This window comes from Bos mutus, chromosome 10, assembly GCF_027580195.1.
Source record: "Bos mutus isolate GX-2022 chromosome 10, NWIPB_WYAK_1.1, whole genome shotgun sequence".
Lineage (NCBI taxonomy): Eukaryota > Metazoa > Chordata > Mammalia > Artiodactyla > Bovidae > Bos > Bos mutus.
Window position 1 is genome coordinate 25,883,014 of NC_091626.1, and position 19,095 is coordinate 25,902,108.

Here is a 19,095-nt window from a genome sequence, read left to right on the forward strand (position 1 = left end):
TGGGGCCTCCTGCCAACAGCCAGCCCCAATTTGCTGGTCTGGAATGCCCTACCTTAGAAGTGTATCTTCTAGTCAAGCCTTCAGATGACTGCAGGCCTGCCAGCATTCTGACTGCAACCTCATAAGAGATCCTAAGTCAGACCCACTCAGGTGAGCTCCTCTTAGATTCCTGATCCAGAGAAACTATTTGAAATAAGAAATGCTTATTGTTTTATGCATCTGTGTTTGGGAATAATTTGTTACACAGCATTAGATAACATACACACACACAAACACACACATATGTTTTATAACTTTCTCCATTTACTGTAAAGTTCTAAAAACAATGTCTCACTCTAGTGAGCTCCTCTAGTGCTCCAACTATGGTCATGAAATACTATTTTACTAAAAGGAGCCAGGGCTTCTTAATAAGGGATTTCAGGTCCAGGGTAGGAAAGATACAAGATGGATCTAGAACATCTTATTATTCCAGATAGTAAGGAAACTATCAAAGTCTATTAGGTCCTCACAGAAGGACTCAGGAGTCAACTTAAAGTGACTCACACTGGCTCAAGATGGGATGATTTGAGTTTCAAAAATGATTGTAATCATAATGCATTTAAACCTATCAAATATGTGGAAATCCATGAGCCATAATGATATTAAAAAATAATTGATCACATTGGAGAATAGTGGAGCACAAACTTACTATCTTCAAATCTAATTTAAAAAATGGGAAAGAATCAAACATTTATTGCCTTTTCTATATAAATTGTACCTTCAGATTAATAGACGAGAGAAATATCTATGTAAAAGCATTCTAGCTAATAAATAAAGAAATGATAGCATTTTTCAGCCCCTGATAAATTAACGGAGTTAGACATTATCATCAGCTTCTAACATCACAAAAGGAGGGACAACGAGACCTCATGTGACTCCTGATGAAAGAACAGAACACTCCCTATAAACTTGCCAATGAGGTCAAACTGAAGTCCAATTAAGCTTCTAGATCCAGCTGCCAATTTGAAGGAAATACAGAGGACATGTTGTGTATGCTGCACTGAAGCATGAGTATTCATGTATTTATCAGCAAATTCATGTATTCAAATTCAAATTCATGTATTCCATCAGCAAAGTCCAAACCCTGGAAAACGTTACAGGTCAGATGGTTTGAGTTCTTTAACACACAAATTGTAACACACAAATTGTAAGGAAAAGAAATCTTGGGATTGAAAGGAAAGGGCTAAAGGGGAAACACTTAGATTAAAAGATGTAAAAGACATATTAAACTTAACAATGGGCATGACCAGGGGCTTCCCTGGTGATTCAGTGGTAAAGAATCCTCCTGCCAATGCAGGAGACATGGATTCGATCCCGGTCTGGGAAGACCCCACATGCTGTGGAGCCGCTTATCCCGTGCACCACAGCTACTGAGCTTGTGCTCTAGAGCACATGAGACGCAACTCGTGAGTCCACACGCCACACCTACTGAAGCCCAGGCGCCTAGAGCCCCTGGTCCCCAACGAGAGCAGCCATAGCACTCAGAAGCCCACGTGCTGCAATTAGGGGAAAGCCCATGCAGCAACAAAGACCTAACACAGTCAAAAGTAAATAAACCACTTTCTAAAATGGGCAAGAATAAAGGACAGTATTAGGGGGTGCGTGTTTGTTTATGAAACTATAAAGAGAAACAAGGGAGTAATTACTATAAAACTGTGGTTCTCAAACTTCTTTTAAAAATTTGTTTATTGAAGTACAGTTGATTTACAATGTTGTGCTAATTTCTGCTGTACAGCAAAGTAATTCAGTTATCCATATATATGTATACATATATATACATACATATGCATATATATATACATACATATATATATGTAAACATATATATGTGTACACACACATTCTTTTTCATATTCTTTTCCATGGGGTTTATTGCAGGATATTGAATATAGTTCCCCAGTGCTATACAGCAGGACTTTGTTGTTTACCCATTCTTTATATAACAGTTTGGTGCTGCTAACCGCAAACTCCCAATCCCCGCTTCCTCCATGAGTCTGTTCTCTATGTCTATGAGCCTGTTTCTGGTTCACAGGTAAGTTCATTTGTGCAATATTTTATATTCCACATATAACTAATATGTGGTATTTGTCTTTCATTTTTAAAAAACTTTTATATTGGGGTATAGCCAATTAACAAACAATATTATGACAGTTTCAGGTGAACAGTGAAGGGACCCAGCCATACATACACATGTATTACTCTTCCCCAAACTCCCCTTCCATCCAGGCTGCCGCACAACATTGAGCAGAGTTCCGTGTGCTACACATTAGGTCCTTGTCTGCTATCTATTTTAAACATAGCAGTGAGTACATGTCCATTCCAAACTCCCCAACTATCCCTTCCCCCTACCCCATCCCCTGACAGCCATAAGCTTCTTCTCCAAGTCTGTGAGTCTCTTTCTGTTTTGTAAGTTCATTTGTATCATTTCTTTTTAGATTCCCTATATAAGGGATGACATACAATATTTCCTCTTTGACTTACTTTGCTCAGTATGACAGTCTCTAGGTCCGTCCATATTGCTGCAAATGGTATTATTCTTTTTTAATGGCTGAGTAGTTTTCCATTGTATATTGTACCACATCTTTATCCATTCATCTGTCTGTGAACATCTGAACTGTTTTCATGTCTTGGCTATTGTGAGTACTGCTGCTAAGAACATAGCAGTGCCTGTATCTTTTTTAATCATGATTTTGTCTGGATGTATGCCCAGGCGTGGGATTGCTGGATTATTTGGTAATTCTATTTTTAGTTTTTTGAGGAATCTCCATGCTGGTTTCCATAGTGGCTATACCAGTTTACATTCCTATCAACAGTGTTGGGTTGTTGATAGGAAAAAGGATTCCCTTTTCTCCACACTCTCTCCAGGATTTATTATTTGTAGACTTTTTAATGATGGCCATTCTGACCACTGTGAGCTGTTACCTATTTCACTGTAGCTTTGATTTTCATTTCTCTAATAATTAGTGGTAATGAGCATCTTTTCATATGCCTGTTGACCCTGGTCTTTGGAGAACTGTCTATTTAGGTCTTCTGCCCATTTTTTTGATTGAGTTATTTTGTTGTTGTTATTGATTGAATGAGCTATTTGTATATTTTGGAAATCAACTCCTTGTCCATTGTGTCCTTTGCAAATATTTTCTCCCAGTCCATTCGTTGTCTTTTCATTTTGTTGATGGTTTCCTTTGCTCTGAAAAAGCTTGTCATTTTGACTAGGTCCCATTTGTTTATTTTTGCTTCTATTTCTATTGCCTTGGGGGACTGATTGAAGAAAACATTGGTAGGGTTTATGTCAGAGAATGTTTTGCCTATGTTCTTTATGATTTTTATGATATCATATCTTCTATTTCAGTCTTTAAGCCATTTTGAATTTATTTTACTGTATGGTGTGTATGATGTGAGGATATATTCCAATGTTACTGATTTACATGCAGTTGTCCAACTTACCAGTCACCACTTGCTGAAGAGATTATATTTTTTTCTATTGTATATTTTTGCCTCTTTTGTTAAAGATCAACTAACAGTAAGTATGTGGGTTTTTCTGGGCTCTCTATTCTGTCCCATTGATCCATATGTCTGATCCACATATCCAATTGTGCCAATTGTTGTTGTTGCTGTTTACTTGCTAAGTCATGTCTGACTCTTGTGACCCCATGGACTGTCACCCACTAGGCTCCCCTGTCCATGGGATTTCTCAGGCAAGAATACTGGAGTGGGTTGCCATTTCCTTCTCCAAGGGATCTTCCCAACTCAGGGACTGAACCTGCATCTCCTACTTTGGCAGGTGGATTCTTTACCACTGAGCCACCCAGGAAGCCCTTTTGTGCCAGTACCACACTGTATGAATTTTAGGATTATTTGAAAAAAGTCATGGATGATTTGATAGCACTTGTGTTAAATCTGTAGATTGCCTTGGGTAATATGGCCATTATAACAATATTAATTCTTCCAATCCAATTGGAAGCATGGGATAGCTTTCTATTTCAATTGCCTTTATTAATGTTTTACAGTCTTCAGCATATAAATCTTTCACATCCTGAATCATCTTCAATTTCCTTTATTAATGTTTCATAGTTTGCAGCATATAAATCTTTCACTTCCTTATTCAGGCTTATTCTGAAGTTTTTTTTCTTTATGTGATTGTAAAAGGGATTTATTTTTACATTTCCTTTGTGATAATTCCTTGTTAGTGTAAAGAAATGCTTCCCAGGTGGCGCTAGTGGTACAGAACCTGCCTGCCAATTCAGGAGACATGAGGCCCTGAGTCAGGAAGATCTCCTGGAGGAGGGCGCAGCAACCTACTCCAGTATTCTTGCCTGGAGAATCCCATGGATAGAGGAGCCTGGAAGGCTATAGTCCGTAGGGTAGCACAGAGTCGGACATGACATGACTGAAGCAACTTAGCACACACCCACGCACATAAAGAAATGCAACCAATTTCTGTATGTTAATCTTGTACCCTGCTACTTGCTTAATTCAAACTTTAAAAACACAACAGAATCACTTAGAAGATTTTTCATAAAACAGATTACTGGTTTCCACCTCCAGAGTTTCTGAGTTAGTAGGTCTGATGGGGCCTAAGAATTTGCATTTCTATCAATTCCCCAGGTAGTGATGAAACCTCTGGTCCAGAGACCACTCTTAGAAAAGCACTGCTATAAAAATCAGGACAGTGATTACTTGGGATAGGAAAGTGAGAAAGAATGAAGGAACTATAGTTAGGATAGGATACGTAGAAGGGTTTCTGGGGTGGCTGGTCAAGTTCTATTTCTTGACTTTGGTGTTGGATATAAGAATGTCAGCCACATAATAATTCATTAAACTATACATTTTAAGGCGGCTCTTTGGTAACTTTTTTATAATAGTTAAAAATTAAAATTCTGCAAAATTAAACAAATATATAGACTTCTAATCTTCACTGTCCAATTGAGTGATATCCTTACATTCCAAAACCAGAAAGTAAGTGTGACATGTCTGTCTCTTATTTTACATAGTCTATATTCTAGTTCAAGACTCGATATACTGTATATGAAATAGATAACTTATAAGGATCTTCTGTATAGCACAGGGGACTCTACTCAATACTCTGTAATGACATATATGGGAAAAGAATCTAAAAAAGAGTTGATACATGTATATGTATAACTGATTCACTTGGCTGTACACCTGAAACTAACAAATTTAAATCATTATACCCTATTAATAAATTGCTGTTGTTTAGTCACTAAAAAAAATTGTAGAATAAAAAAAAAAGACTTAATACAGGTTGTGATGTGCTTTACTATAGAAATTAGATAAATCACTGAAAAATGGAACAATCTCATATATGAAGGGCATTTGATAACTTATTCATAATTAGATACTCCTCCTTCATCTGTATTAGTAATATTTAAATTACTGATATTAAAGCACCAGTGAAGTAAAACCCTGTGCTCCGTATAAATTGTTGAGAGCAAAAAAGGAACACATCAAAACAAAACATGGATCTAACCTCAAGGCACTTTCAGTCTATTAGGGAGAAGCAGATTTTTTAAAAAGTTACAAATAAAGCTGTGTAAAATTAGAAACGTTGATTATACTTTTGGTTGCTCTCTTCAATACATTTGATTTAAAAAAAAAAGCTTATGAGTATAAATTTAGAAATCACATTTATAATCCAAGTCCCTAAATATTGATGACACAATTAAGTTCTAGCAAAACTTTATGGTGACATCCTCACAGTATCTTACTTTTATTTCATCTCACTTCCTTCTTGCTACCATCAAATACAAATGCAGTATCTTCTCTTTTTAAGACACCGTGTTGAGGCTTTTACAGTAGTTTGACTGCTGTGATTTAAATAGATAACCTGGGCGTAATTACCCTGAGCATAGTATTAAGTGATGCTCTTCCTTGTCAGTAAGATGGTCATGGTGTTTACCTTTTTCTTTTCTTTCTATTTTCTCCCTTTGCATTTGGTATTAAATGGACCATTGCTGATACTGTGAGATGGTGTAGATTTCTCCAGAACTCTGGCACTCTTTAGGAATGACCAGAATTAATTGTCTAATGTTGAGACAGAAGAGTTTCAGCTGTACATTCATTCAATAAAGAGATATTAAAGGGCCTCCTGTATGGTTTTTAACTGTTTTTGTTTGCTTTTTTTTTTTTTTTTTGGTTTCTGTTTTTTGGCTTACACCATTAAAAAACAGATGAGAGCTCTAGACTTACATCTCAAAAGGGGTCCAAATGTATCACAAGACGTCACAGCTACTCATCAACATGCATGGATTTCCCACTGGGTTCAAGGATCAGGCAGAGAATACCAGGCTTCATTATACAGTACTGTGCCGAGTGCTGGGAATAGAAATATGTAAACACATGGTCCTTGTTTTCAAAGAGCTTTCATGCCAGTGAAGAATGAAATAGACAAAAATATTTTTATTGCAGTAAGATCATGTTTTAATTGAGCTGTGTACCGATAAAAACCTTCTGGTAAACAACACTATTATTTGTACATGCTTATACCTTTTTTGAAACAAAATGCCTAGAACTCTTTATAAACTGTATTATCCAGATGGATAAAATGGGAAAAGAGAGATTCTGAGCTTGCCAAATATGACTCAACAAGTCAGTGACAGCCCTAGAAATAGAAGGGAGAAATGAAACAGGTTTCTGACAATCTACCTTGAAACAAGTGCTCAGCACTGCAGTTGGGAGAGGGGCAGCTCTAACTCCGTGGGAGGAGGAAGTTGGTGAGTCAGCTCAACGTGGAGACCAGGTTTGAAGAGAATCGTCTTGTGTAGAACAGAGCAGAACTCTGACTCCCTGCCTTAGTCACTTCCTCCCTGGTGGCTGGAGATCCTACCAAGCTACACGCAGCCACCCATCCCACCACCTGTGTTCTCTTTGATCCATAACACAGAACCCATCGCTGCTGACTTCTTCATCAGCTCTTGCTTCCTGCAGGTAGACCAATCGGCAAGAGGTTGAAGGTGAAGAGAGTTCCAGCCTGTGAACTCTGTCCTGCAGACTTTCAGGGGAAACACGAAAGCCCTGAGACCTCCTGGTGGAAAACTCTCCAGTTGAAATGATGTGCTTCTGTCCCCAGCCCTTGGTTAGAGCTCAGCTCGTATGTGGATGTTTAATGAAATGTGTTATGAAATTGAGTCAGGTCTTCACGACACGTAAAGTCAAGAAATGGTGTCATCATACTTATCAGACTGTGCTAGAGCTGTGTACTTAGAATTCTTTTTGAAATTGTGATTTCCCAGAAGACAAACATGATGTTTAGTTATTTCATTTTTAATGCCTAATGTATAACCTGGAGCACAGCAGATGTCCAACCAGTTAATGAATTTGTGACTACTGAATTATGGAGGGTCAATATGATGCCAGTTCTTGATATAGTGTTGCAGAGAAAGGATTCAAACCAAATTGTTATGAATATTTTTATTAAACTATTTTTAAAAATCCAAGCAATAACTGAAAGTACAAAGAATAAAATAATTACCAATTGCTTCAATCTAAAAGTAACCATGATGAAAATTTAGTGGATAATGTTACAGGCATATCTGAGTGCATAGATTAACAACCAATATTTTAAAATATGAGATTAATCCATTCTAATTTCCTTCTTAATTGGTTCCCCAGTAGGCTTCTCTCATCAGAGCTGAGTTGTTGAGTTCCAATAACTTATTGCTTCTGGGGAAGAATATGTACAACCTGGATCAGGGAGCATTGATGACAGCTCACTTTCCTGACTTCTTGAGTTCAAACAAGAAAATATTCAGGAAAGTCAGAGGTAATCAAGAGAGAAAAGGATTTTTAAGCCATGTCATCTCCCCCTTTAACATGAGTACTAGATCATAGAGCTTCTTCTCTGGCATACAGGGGACTTCTCTCCATTACGCAATGGCCATCCCATGAGGCTGGCTACCCTAGGAAGAACATGTCAGTAGACAGATGTGCAGCAGATGAAAAAGAAACTCCCAAACCTGCCCAATTCTCACTCCAGGAATTTTAGGGGAAGGGTCAGACAGAGAATGAGAGGTCAGACACAAGGTTCTGGTTTTCAACCTGCCTTAGAACCAAACTTGTGTGCACAGAGGGAAACTTAAAGTATCTAGATAGCTAACAGAAGTCCAAGAACCAGCAGGCTTCCCTATCCATCCTACAAAGACATTGTCAGTCTCTAGAGCAGCATCGCATGCTCCCACCTCCAATGGGGCCCAGGTGGAGAGTTCAACCTGAAGACATGCTCCTCCTCCCTCATAGCCTGGTGTGTCCTGCAAGGGCCCAGAAGTTCCTACATGTCTGAGGGCAGGAATAATGAAGCCCTGTGGACTGGAGTCAGTAGACAGAAGTCTAGTTGTGGGGACTTCAAGAGCAGAGGCAATAGGCCAGTACCATAAATGCCAGTGGAGGACTTCTCAGAAACCACAGTCTAGGAAAGAGCCTACAACTGCCAGTGAAAGCAGAGATCCCTGGTAACCAAAGAGCTGAGTGTGGATTGGAGGACTTTGTCTTTCCCTCCCTGCTGATGCCACCATGAAGCCATACAATCCACAGACTCCACCCTGGAGAGGAGCGAGAAGTACCTGAGAGACTGAGAAGTTACCTCAGTGAACTCCATAAACTTGTTCATTATATTAAGTTTACTAGACTGGAGTAAAATTTCAATGCCTCCTTCCTTGTATTCCATCCACCACAACAACCATTACTATATAACTGAAGGAGCTTACAATCAACACCAGAGCATTTATTTAAAACAAGGTGGGGGAATTCCCTGGTAGCCCAGTGGTTAACACTCCATGTTTCCAATGCAGGGGGTGTGAGTTCAATCCCTGGTTGGAGAACTAAGAGCCCACATGCCTCATGGTATGACCAATAAATAAGTAAATAAAATTACGTTATAAAAAAATTTAAAAATAAAACAAAGTGGTGTCTTTGTGCATTCGAGTAGAGTGAATGATTAGCTCATCTATATAGATATACAGATAAAAGTATACAATCCTACATAAACAATATGTAAACAATCATACTAGCAGTTGCATATAATACAAAGTTCTTCCGGTTTAAGTGTTCAGGGAGTTGGGTACAAATAGAATTCAGGAAGGGCCCTGGGAGCAGGCTGCAAGCTTGGGTCTCTAAGTATGACCACTAGAACAATGCTTTAGACTGGTGTGTCAGGCAGTGTCGAGTTCTGCGAAAATTAGGAGTCTGGAGAACCAGGAAGGTTCTGCCCCAAATTCAGCCTCCAGGATCATGCCATTTCAGTTCAGTTCAGTAGCTCAGTCATGTCTGACTCTTTGCAACCCCATGAATTGCAGCACACCAGGCCTCCCTGTCCATCACCAACTCCCGGAGTTTATTCAGACTCACGTCCATCGAGTCAGTGATGCCATCCAGCCATCTCATCCTCTGTTGTCCCCTTCTCCTCCTGCCCCCAATACCTCCCAGCATCAGAGTCTTTTCCAATGAGTCAACTCTTCGCATGAGGTGGCCAAAGTACTGGAGTTTCAGCTTTAGCATCATTCCTTCCAAAGAAATCCCAGGGCTGATCTCCTTCAGAATGGACTGGTTGGATCTCCTTGCAGTCCAAGGGACTCTCAAGAGTCTTCTCCAACACCACAGTTCCAAAGCATCAATTCTTCGGTGCTCAGCCTTCTTCACAGTTCAACTCTCACATCCATACGTGACCACAGGAAAAACCATTGCCTTGACTAGATGGACCTTTATTGGCAAAGTAATGTCTCTGCTTTTGAATATGCTATCTAGGTTGGTCATAACTTTTCTTCCAAGAAGTAAGCGTCTTTTAATTTCATGGCTGCAGTCACCATCTGCAGTGATTTTGGAGCCCAAAAAAAGAAAGTCTGACACTGTTTCCACTGTTTCCCCATCTATTTGCCATGAAATGATGGGACCAGATGCCATGATCTTCATTTTCTGAATGTTGAGCTTTAAGCCAACTTTTTCACTCTCCACTTTCACTTTCATCAAGAGGCTTTTTAGTTCCTCTTCACTATCTGCCATAAGGGTGGTGTCATCTGCATATCTGAGGTGATTGATTTTTCTCCCAGCAATCTTGATTCCAGCTTGTGTTTCTTCCAGTCCAGCGTTTCTCATGATGCACTCTGCATAGAAGTTAAATAAGCAGGGTGACAATATACAGCCTTGACGTACTCCTTTTCCTATTTGGAACCAGTCTGTTGTTCCATGTCCAGTTCTAACTGTTGCTTCCTGACCTGCATATTGGTTTCTCAAGAGGCAGGTCAGGTGCTCTGGTATTCCCATCTCTTTCAGAATTTCCCACAGTTTATTGTGATCCACACAAAGGCTTTGGCATAGTCAATAAAGCAGAAAGAGATGTTTTTTCTGGAACTCTCTTGCTTTTTCCATGATCCAACAGATGTTGGCAATTTGATCTCTGGTTCCTCTGCCTTTTCTAAAACCAGCTTGAACATCAGGACGTTCACGGTTCGTGTATTGCTGAAGCCTGGCTTAGAGAATTTTGAGCATTATTTTACTAGCGTGTGAGATGAGTGCAATTGTGAGGTAGTTTGAGCATTCTTTGGCATTACCTTTCTTTGGGATTGGAATGAAAACTGACCTTTTCCAGTCCTGTGGCCACTGCTGAGTTTTCCAAATTTGCTGGCATATTGAGTGCAGCACTTTCACAGCATCATCTTTCAGGATTTGAAATAGCTCCACTGCAATTCCATCACCTCCACTAGCTTTGTTCGTAGTGATGCTTTCTAAGGCCCACTTGACTTCACATTCCAGGATGTCTGGCTCTAGGTCAGTGATCACACCATCGTGATTATCTGGGTCGTGAAGATCTTTTTTGTACAGTTCTTCTGTGTATTCTTGCCACCTCTTCTTGATATCTTCTGCTTCTGTTAGGTCCATACCATTTCTGTCCTTTATCGAGCCCATCTTTGCATGAAATGTTCCCTTGGTATCTCTAATTTTCTTGAAGAGATTTCTAGTCTTTCCCATTCTGTTGTTTTCCTCTATTTCTTTGCATTGATTGCTGAGGAAAGCTTTCTTATCTCTTCTTGCTATTCTTTGGAACTGCATTCAGATGCTTATATCTTTCCTTTTCTTCTTTGCTTTTCTCTTCTCTTCTTTTCACAGCTATTTGTAAGGCCTCCCCAGACAGCCATTTTGCTTTTTTGCATTTCTTTTCCATGGGGATGGTCTTGATCCCTGTCTCCTGTACAGTGTCACGAACCTCATTCCATAGTTCATCAGCCACTCTATCTATCAGATCTAGGCCCTTAAATCTATTTCTCACTTCCACTGTATAATCATAAGAGATTTGATTTAGGTCATACCTGAATGGTCTAGTGGTTTTCCCTACTTTCTTCAATTTCAGTCTGAATTTGGTAATAAGGTGTTCATGATCTGAGCCACAGTCAGCTACTGGTCTTGTTTTTGCTGACTGCATAGAGCCTCTCCATCTTTGGCTGCAAAGAATATAATCAATCTGATTTCGGTGTTGACCATCTGGTGATGTCCACGTGTAGAGTCTTCTCTTGTGTTGTTGGAAGAGGGTGTTTGTTATGACCAGTGCATTTTCTTGGCAAAACTCTATTAGTCTTCGCCCCGCTTCATTCCATATTCCAAGGCCAAATTTGTCTGTTACTCCAGGTGTTTCTTGACTTCCTACTTTTGCTTTCCAGTCCCCTATAATGAAAAGGACATCTTTTTGGGTGTTAGTTCTAAAAGGTCTTGTAGGTCTTCATAGAACTGTTCAACTTCAGCTTCTTCAGCATTATTGGTTGGGGCATAGACTTGGATTACCGTGATATTGAATGGTTTGCCTTGGAATCGAACAGAGATCATTCTGTCGTTTTTGAGACTGCATCCAAGTACTGCATTTCAGACTCTTTTGTTGACCATGATGGCCACTCCATTTCTTCTGAGGGATTCCTGCCCGCAGTAGTAGATATAATGGTCATCTGAGTTAAATTCACCCATTCCAGTCCATTTTAGTTCACTGATTCCTAGAATGTCAACATTCACTCTTGCCATCTCTTGTTTGACCACTTCCAATTTGCCTTGATTCATGGATCTGACATTCCAGGTTCCTATGCAATAGTGCTCTTTACAGCATCAGACCTTGCTTCTATCACCAGTCACATCCACAGCTGGGTATTGTTTTTGCTTTGGCTCCATCCCTTCATTCTTTCTGGAGTTATTTCTCCACTGATCTCCAGTAGCATATTGGGCACCTGCTGACCTGGGGAGTTCCTCTTTCAGTATCCTATCATTTTGCCTTTTCATACTGTTCATGCCATTTATGGTATACTAAAACACAGTCCTAAAATATATTCACATCCTAATCCTTGGAACCTGTCAATATTACCTTATTAGAAAGAGACTCTCCACAGATGTGATCTTGAGAGAGGATTATTCAGGATTATCAGGGTGGACCCTAAAGACATGGATACAAGTGAATGTATCCTTATAAGTAGAAGGAGAGAGAGATTTAACACAGACCAAAAAAGGCGACTGAAGATGGAGGCCGAGATTAGAGTGATATGGGCACAAGCCAAGGAAGGCTGTCTGCCACAAGATAGAAGAAGCAAAGAATAACCTTCTGATACCTCGATTTCAGCTCCAGGATACTAATTTCAGACTTTTGGCCTCCAGAACTATAATACAATCATTTTCTTTTGTTTTAAGCCACCAAATTTGTGGCAATTTGTTACAGGAGCCACAGGAAATTAATATACTATCCCAGCGCAATCCAGCCACGACAAAGTGATCACCTTACTTCTCAGTTTTGGTTCCAGGAACCACGGGGTTGCCTTAGCTATAATGCAGGAGTCAGAGCCCCAGTGGAATTTTGGGCTCCAGAGCCATAATGCGACTGCTGAAGCCCCAGTGACACCACCTATCCTCACTGAACTCTGTCCTGAGTTCATCCTACAGAAAGTGCATCTGATTGGTGACCCCTAAATTTTTGTTGGAATAGGAGCTGCAAGAGAGTCTGAAGAGGGATTTCCCTGGCCGTCCAGTAGTTAAGACTCTGTGCTTTCAATATAGGGGGTATGGGTACAATCCCCAGTCCGGGAACTAAGATTCTACATGCTACATGATGTGGAAAAAAAGAGAGAGAAAGGGTCTGGAAATACAGATCCACTGTATCATTCCAGCCCCTGAAGAAGAAGACAGAGTAGGCTAAAACTGAAGAGATGTAATAGTCTAATCTATTGTATCTACCACACTATCCATGCTATTTTTAGCAAAGCATTAAATCTAATATTACTAAAAAAAAAAAAGGAAAAAAGAAATAAATGAAATTGAAGTGAAAAGAGGAAAACGCCAAACTTCAGATAAATGTATCTTCACCACTCAAGATCTTGGTTCCTCAAAGAATCCCTACAATTGAGATGAAAATATTATTCAAAACAAAACTTAACAGGTTAAAGTGCTCTTGAACTGTTTTAATTTTAGATATTTTTGATTTCCTAGTATACATTCATAGCTTGTTCCCAGTTCCCCTCTGAATGCTACTGAATTTTGATTATATTAAATTTATCCTGTCAAGGTTTTAACATTTACATTGACATTTAAGACATTTATAGAATACATCCATAGGATTCAATGCTAATTTCTGATTCTTTTTCCTTTTTTAACTTTATTTTGAGTCCTCTTCTAGTGTCTTGCATTTCAACTTTATTGATCAATAATTATTCAAGAAGAACCCATGGTAAAGTATATTTAGCTCTTGCGTGCTTGAGCCTATTTGCCTACGGTCTTTGTTCTTGAAGGATAACCTGGATACAATTGTTTTTTTTTTTTTTTTGGATACAATTGTTAAATCACAAATCTTTTCTCTGAGAACATGGTAAACACCGTTCTATTGTCACCTAGCATTGAGTTCTGTGCAGGGTTTTGTGTGTGTTTTTACTAGTTTAGCTATTCATCCCCTGGCTAACTGGATTTTATTCTTAAGGCTTTAAAAAAATTCTGGCAAGAAGTTGCACGTCTCCTTGTTTTGCTGCTGTTAGTGAAGCTTGATTGTATGTTTATTGTTTAGTTGGTTGGTTTTGTTTGGAGGGGTAGGCTTTATTATTTGCTTATTATTGCATATTAATCAGGTCTTCTTGCCATCTTTGCCTGAAACTCTCCAAAGACTTGTTCAAAATCTAGCTTTGGAAACTCCATCTGGTAGCCAGGTCCTGGGGCTCCTATTGGTCATAAGTGTTGAAAACATACAAAACCAAAGTGTCTCTAAGGCTGGTTCTCTCTACTAAAGCACAGAATACTCCTGTCGTAAGTAGCAACCTGAGCAGTGGCCCTTTATATGCTTGAAAATAGCTCTCTTATTCCCACTGCCTACTTCTTTCTAAGATAAGTATTCCCAGATTACTTCCACACTTCTAACCATCTCAACTGAATTTCTAACACCATCCCTCTTATAATGTGATTCCCAGCGCAGAATCCTGTAGATACGACAACGAACCCTGCAGGTCCCAGCAGACTTGGATGTGCCTTGGCTGGGGACCCTCTAAGCCTATTAATATGACTCAAGTTCGTGTTAACATTTTTGGCAGCTGTATTTCACCATTTACTCATAACAAGTCTGTCTTTAATTAAAACCCCTTATTCTTTTACACACACTGTTGTTAAGCCATATCCCTCTCAACTTGGATTTATGTAACTGAGTTTGTTTTGCTGTTGTTTTTGTTTTGTCTTAGACCTTCAGTTATTCATTCTGTTTACATTCATTATTTTCAATGTAGTCTATCATTTTGAGCTGTTGACCTTCTGAATGACAATTTTATTATCTGACTTATCTCTTATCCTTGATAGTTTCATGTCATGAACATCACCAATGTCCTCATCTGGCTAATAGCCAAGTTTTTGGCAATCATTAGGCACAGTCCTCACTCTTCCACTTGCTAGCAATGTGATGTTGAACAAACTAATTGTACATTTTACATTGGTGTACAAGGGTGTACCTATGGCTGATTCATATTGATGTATGACAGAAAACCACAAAATTCTGTAAAGCAATTACCCTTCAACTATAAAAAAATTTTTTTAAGTCAAAATCAAAAAAGGAGGAAAGAAAGAAAGAAATTCCCCCAAGGTTTGCATTAACCCATTAACCAACAACCTTTGGAGGATGGTCTTAATAGTGTAGCATCCACCCAATGGCGTCATCACAGAGACTTCACTTTGTAAGATTATCATGAGAGATGTTGTGATGCATACTGCTCAAATCTAGATGAAATCTGCTGTAACATTCCACCCGTAGCCTGTGGAAAAGGAAGTGAGGCTAGTCTGTCCTTATTTTCTCCTAGGCAACCCTTGCTGGCTAGCCTCCAGGGTCTGCTGCTTCCTTTAGAGGAGCTAACAAGTGATTTATTCAGCAAATGTCAACTTTCCTGATCTAAAGAGGTGGTTTTCACTCTAGGGTTCATTAGATTGCCTTGGGGTGTACTCCGTTTCCAGGGAAAGAAGGGGACAAAATGGGGGTGTTCCTAGCTTCCTTTCCCTATGACACCCAGAGTATCTTTGCTTTGACTCATTTTCTATATCTGATTTCTGTAATTTCAGACTGTATTAAAAAAAAAAAAAAAGCCTCAGGAGGGATCTGAGAAACATAATTTGCAAACAACTGGAGTGAGCTATATTGAGATCTCATATTTTTATTCTTTGCTCCTCTCGAGTTTAACAGCAGCATTCCAGGACTTCCCTGGTGGTACAGCAGATAGGAATCCGCTTGCCAATGCAGGGGACATGGGCTCTATCCCTGGTCCAGGGGGATTCCACATGCCACGGAGCAACTAAACCTGTGTGTCGCCACTACTGAGTACAAGCTCTGGAGTCTGAGAGCCGCAGCTACCGAGCCTGCCTGCTGCAGCACCTGAAGCCCGAGTACCTAGAGCTTGCGCTTCACAGCAAGAGAAGCCCTCGCAATGAGAAGCCCACGCAGCACAACGAAGCGTAGCCCCTGCTCACTGCAAACTAGAAAAAGCCCTTGCAGCAATGAAGACCCAGTGCAACCAAAAATAAACAGATACAATTTTTTTTTTTTTTTAAAGCAGCATTCCAGGTCTTTGGGGCCTGTCAAAGATGACAAGATGAGGGCAGCAAGTTTATCTGCAATGAGTTCCTTCTGACATCTGGGATGACATAGCTTACTTGGGTTGAGAGACGCAGATCGACCTGCGATGCTCAGAGCTCTGGACTCCTGGCTTCCGTTCATGCTCACCACCTCCTGCAGCTCGCCTTCCAGGACAAAGAACTTCCTCTCTGCGCAGGAGGCAGGAGGCTTGCAAGACCCAGTAGCTCTGTTTTCTCTTTCATCTGATATCATTACACATCTTGCTCCAAGCAAACAAAAGGATGTGTCTTCCTTGTTCTTCCTCCTATAACTGAAAAAGTCCTTTGCCTTCTCTAAACTTTTACACAGGACCCAGCTGCTCTAGGTTGCAGAATCCCTGTGGCTTTTACAAGTTGGGGGTGATTCCTCCATTTCTCTCATTCTCTCTCCTTGTTTCTCGCATTTCCGTCCTTGCTCTCTTCTTTTGTTATTTACTATGTATTTATGGTGGTCTTTCTAATCCTCTTCAGTTTTTAAAGACATTCTTCTCTCCCTTGTTTATATGCTTTTGTTTTTTTGTTCTTATACTCAGTTCCTCAAAATGCTTTCCAGATAATCACATCTAATTCTTTGGTCATCTCCCCATTTTTCCTCACCTGTCTCCATTCATTTAGAAAATATTTATGGAGATTTAACTGTGTGCCAGACACTGGGCTGAATGCTGGGCGTATAACACATGGTTTCCATTCTCAAGAAGCTGGAGGAAATAGACAAACAGGAAGTTCCAGTACAATGATTGCGTTGTCACAACTCCATTTTTTATATTTTCACTCTCTTTTCAGCTACTTTCTTTTTAGAACCTGAGACCGTAGGATAACTCTGGAGCAAGTAATGACCTCTACTAGTTGTGAAAGAGCACGACTTTATGCTGCTTGAAGCCTGAACAATGGGCTTATATGAAAGTCTTGAAAGAGAAAGGGAATTAGCAGGTACTAGGGACTTCACTTTCACTTTTCACTTTCATGCATTGGAGAAGGAAATGGCAACCCATTCCAGTGTTCTTGCCTGGAGAATCCCAGGGACGGGGAAGCCTGGTGGGCTGTCATCTATGGGGTTGCACAGAGTTGGACACGACTGAAGTGACTTAGCAGCAGCAGCAAGTGCCTACTGCATACTGAGCACAATGCTGTCCCTGCTGGTATACATTATCTTATTTATTCTTCACAATACCCAAGAAGAAGGTATTATAATGTTTACTTTGCGGTGCAGGGAAGTCAAATTGAGAGAACCCCCAGGTCACAGAGCTGTAAATCAAGCTTTGGGATTCACATCCAAGTTTGTCTTTCCCATTCATCATACTGCAGAACTCAGCCTCCTTTTGAGGCAGTGTGAGGGAGGGATGGAGTTAGCAGATGCAAACAACGAAGTAAGAACAAGCTCCTACAAGCGCAGGGAACTGTATTCAATATCCTGTGATAAGCTATAATGGAAAACATATAAAAGATGTATATACATGTATAACTGAATCACTTTGTTCTACAGTAGAATTTTTTTTTTTTACATTTCAATTTGTTTCAATTGTTTATTAACCAGATTATAAAAATAATCCTGGTAGGTACCTTAGTTCATCCTTCTAATAAGCCTGTTGATCTGGTCTTCCCTGTTGCCAGCATCTCCACCTTCTACAAAATGGGTGGTCTTTTTCTTCATTCCACCTCGTGGAGAAGACAATTTAAAGGGCCACAGGAAGTTGTTTGCTTCTTTGAAACATTTTCCAACGGTATAGATCTCATGAATCAGATCCTCCACACAGATGATTCCATATTTCCCAAGAGATCGAGCAATCAATGCGTTGTCTGTCGGGGCAATTCGCTTTTTGTTGACTTTGCCATAACCATGCTTGTAAATCAATTCATTTACAGACTTCAGATTGGGGTACCCCCATGCAATGTATGGCTCCACAATTCTCAGCATGTTAATTGATGCCTTGTTGAGCTTCACAAAGGTGCTGTTGAAGATCTGCCGGAGGCGAAGGAGCTACAGCGCCTTTTGAACCTTTGGGCTTACACCGTTGATACCTCTGATCCTGATGACAAATGCCAATTTGGGTTCCGCGGGTACATAGAAGTTGCCGGCTTTTCGTGCCATCCTAGCCATTCGAATTTCAGTTCTGTACATCTGCCTGTATTCCTTGTGGTAAAGCTTAGCCTTTTCATAGATAAGCTTCCTCCTTGCCTTTCAAAGCATCTTTTGGGCAAACTTCTTTCTCAGTCGCTTGATCTTAAGCTCTGTGAAATTCTTCCGCTTTTTCTTAAGGGTTTCTGGCACAGCAGAAAACTTTTTCTTCTCTTCTGCACCTTCCATGGTTCCAGCCAGAAAAGAGCCTACAGTAGAAATTAACACAACATTGTAGATCAACTACGTTGCTGCTGTTCAGTCGCTAAGTCATGTCCAACTGTTTGCAACCCCAGGGATTACAGCATGTCAGGCTTCCCTGTCTTTCACTATCTCTGGAGTTTGCTCAAATTCATGTCCATTGAGTCAATGATGCTATCTAACCATTTCATCCTCTGTTGCCCTCTTCTCCTTTTGCCTTCAATCTTTTCCAGCATCACGGTCTTTTCCAATGAGTTGGCTCTTCACATCAGCCGGCCAAAGTATTGGAGCTTCAGCATCAGTCCTTCCAATGAATATTATAGGGTTGATTTCCTTAAGGATTGACTGGTTTTATCTCTTTGCAGTCCAAGAGACTCTCAAGAGTCTTCTCTAGCACCACAATTCAAAAGCATCAATTCTTTAGCACTCAGGCTTCCATACTTGAGTTAAAAGAAGAAAGTCAACCTCCTTTGAAATGTTACCTTAACCTTCTATCTCTCTCAGTGTACATTTCTCATCTGCTTCAACTCCGCCTTGCTCAGAGCTCACTTCTTCTAGCAGCCTTCACTAACTGCTTAAAATATTCCTTCCTTCTGTGTAATCCCTCTTTGGAGTTTTTCATTATTTTGTACTAG

The 19,095-nt window shown here is 40.0% G+C and overlaps 1 pseudogene; it reads right to left on the reverse strand.

Moving 5' to 3' along the window:
* Positions 1-17,673: 17,673 nt before the first annotated feature.
* On the reverse strand, positions 17,674-18,448 carry LOC102270909 (large ribosomal subunit protein uL30 pseudogene; annotated as a pseudogene).
* Positions 18,449-19,095: the final 647 nt, after the last annotated feature.